This window comes from Macaca nemestrina, chromosome X (assembly GCF_043159975.1).
Source record: "Macaca nemestrina isolate mMacNem1 chromosome X, mMacNem.hap1, whole genome shotgun sequence".
In the NCBI taxonomy this organism is placed as follows: Eukaryota; Metazoa; Chordata; class Mammalia; order Primates; family Cercopithecidae; genus Macaca; species Macaca nemestrina.
Genome location: NC_092145.1, coordinates 90,235,017 through 90,244,033, shown reverse-complemented (window position 1 = coordinate 90,244,033; position 9,017 = coordinate 90,235,017). Strand labels below are relative to the sequence as shown.

The following is a 9,017-nucleotide window of genomic DNA, read 5'->3' as shown; positions in this document are numbered from 1 at the left end:
TTCCTAGATGTTTCATTCTCTTTGAAGCAATTGTGAGTGGAAGTTCATTCATGATTTGGTTCTCGGTTTGTCTGTTACTGGTGTATAAGAATGCTTGTGATTTTTGCACATTCATTTTGTATCCTGAGACTTTGCTGTAGTTGCTGATCAGCTTAAGGAGATTTTGGGCTGAGACAATGGGGTTTTCTAAATATGCAATCATGTCATCTGCAAACAGGGACATTTTGACTTCTTCTTTTCCTAACTGAATACCCTTGATTTCTTTCTCCTGCCTGATTGTCCTAGCCAGAACTTCCAACACTATGTTGAATAGGAGTGGTGAGAGAGGGCATCCCTGTCTTGTGCCAGTTTTCAAAGGGAATTTTTCCAGTTTTTGCCCATTCAGTATGATATTGGCAGTGGGTTTGTCATAAATAGCTCTTATTATTTTGAGATACGTTCCATCAATACCGAATTTATTGAGAGTTTGTAGCATGAAGGGCTGTTGAATTTTGTCAAAGGCCTTTTCTGCATCTATTGAGATAATCATGTGGTTCTTGTCTTTGGTTCTGTTTATATGCTGGGTTACATTTATTGATTTGCATATATTGAAGCAGCCTTGCATCCCAGGGATGAAGCCCACTTGATCATGGTGGATAAGCTTTTTGATGTGCTGCTGGATCCAGTTTGCCAGTATTTTATTGAGGATTTTTGCATGGATGTTCATCAGGGATATTGGTCTAAAATTCTCTTTTTTTGTTGTGTCTCTGCGAGGCTTTGGTATCAGGATGATGTTGGCCTCATAAAATGAGTTAAGGAGGATTCCCTCTTTTTCCATTGATTGGAATAGTTTCAGAAGGAATGGTACCAGCTCCTCCTTGTACCTCTGGTAGAATTCAGCTGTGAATCCATCTGGTCCTGGACTTTTTTTGGTTGGTAGGCTATTAATTATTGCCTCAATTTCAGAGCCTGCTATTGGTCTATTCAGGGATTCAAATTCTTCCTGGTTTAGTCTTGGAAGAGTGTAAGTGTCCAGGAAATTATCCATTTCTTCTAGATTTTCTAGTTTCTTTGCGTAGAGGTGTTTATAGTATTCTCTGATGGTAGTTTGTATTTCTGTGGGGTCGGTGGTGATATCCCCTTTATCATTTTTTATTGCGTCTATTTGATTCTTTTCTCTTTTCTTCTTTATTAGTCTTGCTAGCAGTCTATTAATTTTGTTGACCTTTTCAAAAAACCAACTCCTGGATTCATTGATTTTTTGGAGGGTTTTTTGTGTCTCTACTCCTTCAGTTCTGCTCTGATCTTAAAGCTGAAAAGATCTAAAATTGACACTCTAACATCACAATTAAAAGAACTAGAGAAGCAAGAGCAAACACATTCAAAAGCTAGCAGAAGACAAGAAATATAGCTTCATCTTCTAATTCTAAATTTACACTTTTAAGTCTGTAAAACTACTGAATAATAAAATAATCGAAAGTTATTCTCAATTTACTTGGCAAAACGGGAGATGTAATAGAGTACTAGAAAATTCTTCTAGCCTGGGCAATATAGTGACACCCCACCTGTAAAAATACAACCAAAAAAACCAAACCAAACCAAACCAAACCAAACCAGAACAAAACAAAACTAGCCGGGCATGGTAGTGCACTTTCCTGTAGTCCTGGCTACTTGGTAGGCTGAGGTGGGAGGATCACTTGAGCCTGGTAGATAGAGACATCTCTAGGTAATCGTAGCATTCCATACCTAAAATTAGTGTTAATTCTAATTAATGTTAATTCTAACTGATAATGGTAGCTAGCAATAAAAGTCATTTGAAAAAGACACACAGAGAATAATTATAATCAGTTCATTTTCTTATTTTCACCATCCGTCAATCTCATAGAAATGAAGGCAAAAAAAGGCAGCTTCCTACTGTGAACCTTGATTGTTCATTAAATTTACAATATACACTTAGTGAAATGCCAAAAGATGTTCTGGTTTTAAAAGCTTACCACCAGTCTTTTGATTGCATTTTAAAAGTGCCTATTTACTTGTTTTTTAGGTGTCTAAATCTGATGAAGATGGTAGGGCCCACAAGGAGATGGCTTTGTTGATACATTTGTGTGCTGTCTTAGAATTATCTATAATGTGTAAAAGGATAACTTTTTACCACTCCACTGACTGAGGTCATCGAGTTCTAGTAGAAATGGATTTATTTTATGAGTAGTAACTTAAACCTAAACCTATACAATCTGGACATCCAACAACATCTGATTGTCTGCTGGAAACTTATTTGCATGCCCATTAATCTTAAATGTTGGATGTTAATATCTAGTTGTTCCTTATATTCTCACTGAAATTTAGTCAATAGTTTAGAGATTCTTTTCCTTTGGTCCAGTCCTAAAATGACTACATTTTCATACTTCCGAAGCAGAAAAGGTGAGATTTGATTATTAAGGCTATTCCAACATTAAAATATCCATAATTGACTGCCTTCCTTAAGTTTAACTGATATATCATTCATTCATTAAGTCACTTATTGGACAAATCTTTTACAGAACACCAGCTATAAGACTGAAAAAAAAAAAACTACATAAGCTCATTAACTCTTGGAGATTAATATATAAAAGGTGAGCTAGATGTTTACACAAATGTGACCTAACAGATACAAAAAATAGGAAATAAAGCTTGTCAGTATAACAGAGGTAGTGATTTGTGAGTACCAACTAAAAAAAGAAATTCTCAGGCACAGTGTTGAGAGCCTGTAGTCCCAGCTAGTTGGTAGGCTGAGGCAGGATTGCTTGATCCCAGGAGTTGGATGTCAGCCTGGGCAACACAGAAAAAAATTGCTAAGAGGAGAGAATACTTACATTTAGGTTCTTGTCACAAAAATAACATAAATAAATCAAGAGGAAACTTTAAAAAATTTCAGTAAAACTATTAATAAACGAAATGAGAAGTCACGCAAACCTAACACTTTTGTCCTGATCATCACCTCCCATCATCTAATAAAGGATTATAAGGCTAAATTGACAAAGGGGAAGAGGAGTAAGGGCTGGTGAAATGAGAAGTTGTAGGTAAATTATCTGAATAGACCCATCTGGGTCTTTAGCTGTTAGTGTTGCCTCAATTTGCCAGAAATGATTATATGACAGGGAAGCTGAAAATAATTTGAAGATAACTCAGAGCAAAGACAGCCCAAGGCTTTTTGGTCATTCTTGTTTCAAAGGGTCCTGGGTATCTCAAATTTCCTGATGTTCCTTGCATTCCAAGTCTCACCTAGACCTTTAGCCCCTGCAAATGGGGATGAGAAAGGGTGGGTATGAGATAATGATGTGAGCATAAAGCCTATGTAGTTGGGATTACAAGGATAAAAGATGACTAAAAGGAAAGAAAACAAAAGGTAAAGTCCTGAAAATCTATGTGAATAAAATAAATCCAAATGATTTAAATTTATACAGGAATAAATTTACAAGAATACAAAGACGCTTTATCCTCTAAGTACCTAAATGTTGAACCAATCCCTACCGTCACCTTTTTCCACAAAATACAAGATACTATACAATTCCTGTTATGGGGACCACTAGGAAGGAACATGTAGTTGAAAACACATAGTTAAAAGAATTTTGGATTCAAATTCATCAGAGTGCCAATTCTGCTTACCATGTTTTCATAAAGGCCATCGGAAGACTTGTCACACTGTTCAAAGGCCCAATGGTAAGACTTCTGATGAGACCAAACAGGTCACATTAAATCAATAGAATATCTTAGACATAAAACCAGTATGACTAAATCCAAAACATATCACATGAAGTACCTCATGTACAATACAAACCTACTTTACTAAATAAATGAAACACAGGTGACTGCGCTCTGGGAGAACATTGAATTCCTGATGGCCTCTTCACAGTCTTCTCTGAGACTCCACTGCCACTTCTACCTGGGCAAGCCTAATGGTGCAGCCATGAAGTTTGTAACCATCTTGTCTTATTAATGCCATGGTGCCAGACTGCACCACAACACCAGCTGGCACATGACAGAGGATTCATGCTCGTGGGAATCATATTTGTCACCAATGGGTGTCAGTTTCTCCAGGCCATGCTTGGCAAACACACTTTTCAGCTTTGCTTCTAAAAGTGACAACCATTGGATGACCTTCTCCAGAGTGAGCTTCTGGTCCCCAGGCTCTGACTCTTCAGAAATGCACTCTGTAGTCTTCTCCAAAATGTCAGCCACCTCCACCAAGTCCTTACAGAAACTCTGGATTCCAAATATTTTGGCATCTTCCACACATCTCTGGGTTCGCCTCCTTATGTTTTCACAATCAGCTACAGCTCTCTGGTATCTCACTGTTAAATCTTGGACTTCCTTCTCCAGTTTAACAGCTTTTACCCTTAAGGCTTGTTAAGCAAGAGAGGGCCCAAGCTTATCAGGAGGGTCCTCAGAATGGCAGTCCTCACCAGCTGTTCCCTGGGTGGCAGTGGGTGGTTTTCTGTTTCTGCATTAGTTTGCTGACGATAATGGCTTCCAGTTTCATCCATGTTTCTGCAAAGGACATGATCTAGTGCCCTTTTATGGCTGCATAGTATTCCATGGTATATATGTACCACATTTTCTTTATCCAGCCTATCATTGATGGGCATTTGGGCTGATTCCATGTCTTTTCTATTGTGAATAATGCTTCAATGAACATATGCATGCATGTATCTTTATAATAGAATGATTTATATTCTTTTGGGTATATACCCAGGAATAGGATTGCTGGCTCAAATGGTATTTCTGGTTCTTAATCTTTGAGGAATCACCCTACTACCTTCCACAATGGATGAACTAATTCACATTCCCACCAACAGTGTAAACGTGTTCTTATTTCTTTTCAACCTTGCTAGCATCTGTTGTTCCTTGACTTTTTAATAGTTGACATTCTGACTGGCATGAGATGGTATCTCGTTGTGTTTTTTATTTGCATTTCTCTAATAATCAGTGATTTTGAGCTATTCTTCATGGGTTTGTTGGCCTCATGAACGTCTCAGTTTTTTTCAGAAGTGTCTGTTCAAGTCCTTTGCCCCCTTTTTAATGGGATTGTATTATTTTTAATGGTAAATTTGGTAAAGTTCCTTGTAAATTCTGGATAATAGACCTTTGTCAGATGGATAGATTGCAACAGTTTCTCCCCATTCTATAGATTGTCTGCTCTCTCTGGTAACAGTTTTGTTTGCTGTGCAGAAACTCTTTAGTTTAATTAGATCCAATTCATCAATTTTTGATTTTGTTGCAATTGCTTTCAACAATTTCATCATAAAGTCTTTGCACATGCCTATATCCTGAATGACACAGCCTAGATTTTCTTCTAGGGTTTTTATGGTTTTGGGTTTTACATTTAAGTCTTTAATCCAGCTTGAGTTAATTTTTGTGTAAGTTGTAAGAAAGGAATCCTGTTTCAATTTTCTGCCTATGGCTAGCCAGTTCTCCCAGCACCATTTATTAAATAGGGAATCCTTTCCCCATTGCTTGTTTTTTGGGGGGTTGTCGAAGATGGGATGATTGTAGATGTGCTGTTTTACTTCAGACTTCTCTATTCTCTTCCATTGGTCCATGTGCCTGTTTCTGTACAAGTACCATGCTGTTTTGTTTATTGTGGCCTTGTAGTATAGTTTGAAGTAGGGTAATGTGATGCCTCCAGCTTTGTTGTTTTTGCTTAGGATTGTCTTGGCTAAGTGACCTCTTTTTTGGTTTTATATGAATTTTAAAATCGGGTTTTTTTTTTTCTAATTCTATGAAGAATGTCAGTGGTAGGTCAATTGGAATACCACTGAATCCATAAATTACTTTGGGCACTATGGCCATGTTTATGATATTGATTCTTCCTATACATGAGCATGGAATGGTTTTCCATCTGCTTGTGTCCTCTCTGATTTCCTTGAGCAATTGTTTGTAGTCCTCCTTGAAGAGGTCCTTCACTTCCCTTGTTAGCTGTATTTCTAGGTATTTTACTTTCTTTGTGGCAATTGTGAATGGGAACTCATCTATGATTTGGGTCTCTGCTCATCTGTTGTTGGTGTATAGGAATGCTTGTGATTTCTGCACATTGATTTTGTATCCTGAGACTTTGCTAAACTTTCTCAACAGCTTAAGAAACTTTTGGGTTGAGACAATGGGGTCTTTTAGATATAGGATTATGCCATCTACAAACAAAGACAATTTGACTTCCTCTCTTCCTATTTGAACACCCTTTATTTCTTTCTCTTGCCTGATTGTCCTGGCCAGAACTTCTATCACTATGTTAAATAAGAGGGATGAGGGAGGGCATCCTCTTCTTGTACCAGTTTTCCAGGAGAATGCCTCTGGCTTTTGAAATTCAGTATGATACTGGCTGTGGATTTGTCATAAATAACTCTTATTATTTTGAGGTATGTTCCATCAATACATAGTTTATTGAGAGTTTTAAACATGAAGAGATGTTGAATTTTATCAACTTCAAGGCCTTTTCTGCATCTATTGAGATATTCATGTGGTTTTTCCCTTTAATTCTATTTTTGTGATGAATTGTGTTTATTGATTTTTGTATGTTGAACCGGCCTTGCATCCCGTGGATGAAGCTAACTTGATCATGGTGCATAAGATTTTTTATGTGCTGCTGGATTCGGTTTGCCAGTATTTTATTGAGGATATTTGCATCAATGTTCATCATGAATATTGGCCTTAAGTGTTGTGTTGTTATTGTTGTTTTATCTCTGCCAATTTTTTGTATCAGGATGATGTTGGCCTCATAAAATGAGTTAGGGAGGAGTCCCTTCTTTTCAATTGTTTTTAATAGTTTCAGAAGAAATGGTACAAGCTCCTCTTTGTATCTCTGGTAAAATTCAGCTGAAAATCCATCTGGACGTGTTTTTTTTTGTTTTTGTTTTTGTTTTCTTTTTGGTAGACTATTTATTGCTTCCTCAATTTCAGAACTTGCTATTGGTCTATTCAGGGATTCAACTTCTTTCTGGTTCAGATTTTGGAGGGTGTAGGTGTCCAGAAATTTATCCATTTCTTCTAAGTTTTCTAGTTTATTTGCATAGAGGTGTTTATAGTATTCTCTGATGGCTGTTTGTATTCCTTTGGGTACAGCGGTGGTATCCCCTTTATCGTTTCTGATTGTGTTTATTTGAAACTTCTTTGTTTTCTTCTTTATTAATCTTACTAGTGGTCTATTTTGTTGACTTTTTCAAATAAACAGTTCCTGGATTTGTAGATTTTTTGAAGGGTTTTTTTCATGTCTCTGTGTGCTTCAGTTCCACTCTAAGCTTAGTTATTTCCTGTCTTTTGCTAGCTCTGGAGTTTGTATGCTCTTGGTTCTCTAGTTCTTTTACTTGTGATGTTAGGGTGTAGATTTGAGATCTTTCTAGCTTTTCAATGTGGGCATTTAGTGCTATAAATTTCCCTCTTAATACTGCTTTAGGTGTGTCCCAGAGATTCTGGTACATTGTCTCTTTTTTTCTCATTGTTTTCAAATAACTTCTTGATTTCTGCCTTAATTTCATTATTTACCCAGGAGTCATTCAGGAGTATGTTGTTCGATTTCCATGTAGTTGTGTGGTTTTGAGTGGGCTTTTTAATATTGAGTTCTCATTTGATTGTGCTGTGGTCTGAGAGATTGTTTGTTATGATTTCAGGATTTTTGTATTTGCTGATGAGTGTTTTACTTCCAATTATGTGATCAATTTTAGAGTAAGTGTCATGTGGTGCCAAAAAGATATATATTCTGTTGTTTTTGGGTGGAGAGTTCTGTAGATATCTATCAGGTTCGCTTTGTCTAGAGCTGAGTTCAAATCCTGAATATCTTTGTTAATTTTCTGCCTTCATGATGTGTCTAATACTGACAGTGGGGTATTAAAGTCTCCCACTATAATTGTGTAGGGGTCTAAGTCTCTGTGTAGGTCTCTAAGAACTTGTTTTATGAATCTGGGTGCTCTTGTATTAGGTGCACATATATTTAATGTAGTTGGTTTATTTTGTTGAATTGAACCCTTTAACATTATGTAATGCCCTTCTTTGTCTTTTTTGACCTTTGTTGGTTTAAAGTCTATTTTGTCAGTAACTAGTATTGCAACATCTGCTTTTGTCTGCTTTCCATTTGCTTGATAAATTTTCCTCCATCCCTTTACTCTGAGTCTATGTGTGTCTTTGCACATGAGATGTGTCTCTTGAATACAGCACACCAATGGGTCTTGTCTTTGTATCCAGCTTGCCATTTTGTGTCTTTTAATTGGGGCATTTAGCCCATTTACATTTAAGGTTAATCTTGTTATGTGTGAGTTTGAACCTCTCATCATTATGTTCACTGGTTAGTTTTGCAGACTTATTAATGTTGTTGCTTCATAGTGTCATTGGTCTGTGTATTTCAGTATGTTTTTGTAGTGGCTGGTAATGGTTTTTCCTGTCCATGTTTAGTGCTTCCTTGAGGAAGGCCTGGTGGTGACAAAATCCCTTAGCATTTGCTTGTCTGAAAAAGCTTTTATTTCTCCTTCGCTTATGAAGCTTAGTTTGGCCAAATAAACTCTGGGTTGGAATTTCTTTTCTTTATGCATTTTGAATATTAGCCCCCCGCCCCCCTAATCTCTTCTGGGATGCAGGGTTTCTGCTAAGAGGTTAGCTGTTAATCTGATGGGCTTCCCTTTGTAGGTGACCTGGCCTTTCTCTCTTTCTGCCCTTAACATTTTTTCCCCTCATTTTTACCTTAGAGAATCGATGATAATGTGTCTTGAGGTAGATCTGTTCATGAAGTATCTTATTAGGGTTTTTTGGATTTCCTGAATTTGAATATTGGCCTGTCTTGCTAGGTTGGGGAAGTTCTCCTGGATTATATCATTAAGTGTGTTTTCCAACTTTTCTCCAACCTCCGAATCTCTTTCAGGTACTCCAACTAGTTGTAGGTTCAGTCTTTTTACATAGTCCCATAATTATCGGAGGTTTTGTTTGTTCCTTTTCATTCTTTCTTCTCTAATCTTGTCTGCCTGCCTTATTTCAGCAAGATAGTCTTTATGCTTTGTTATTCTCTCTCCTGCTTGGTC

General features: G+C 37.0%; 1 pseudogene; it reads right to left on the bottom strand.

Moving 5' to 3' along the window:
• Positions 1-3,865: 3,865 nt before the first annotated feature.
• On the bottom strand, positions 3,866-8,726 carry LOC105476740 (grpE protein homolog 2, mitochondrial pseudogene; annotated as a pseudogene).
• Between the last annotated feature and the right edge of the window lie 291 nt (positions 8,727-9,017).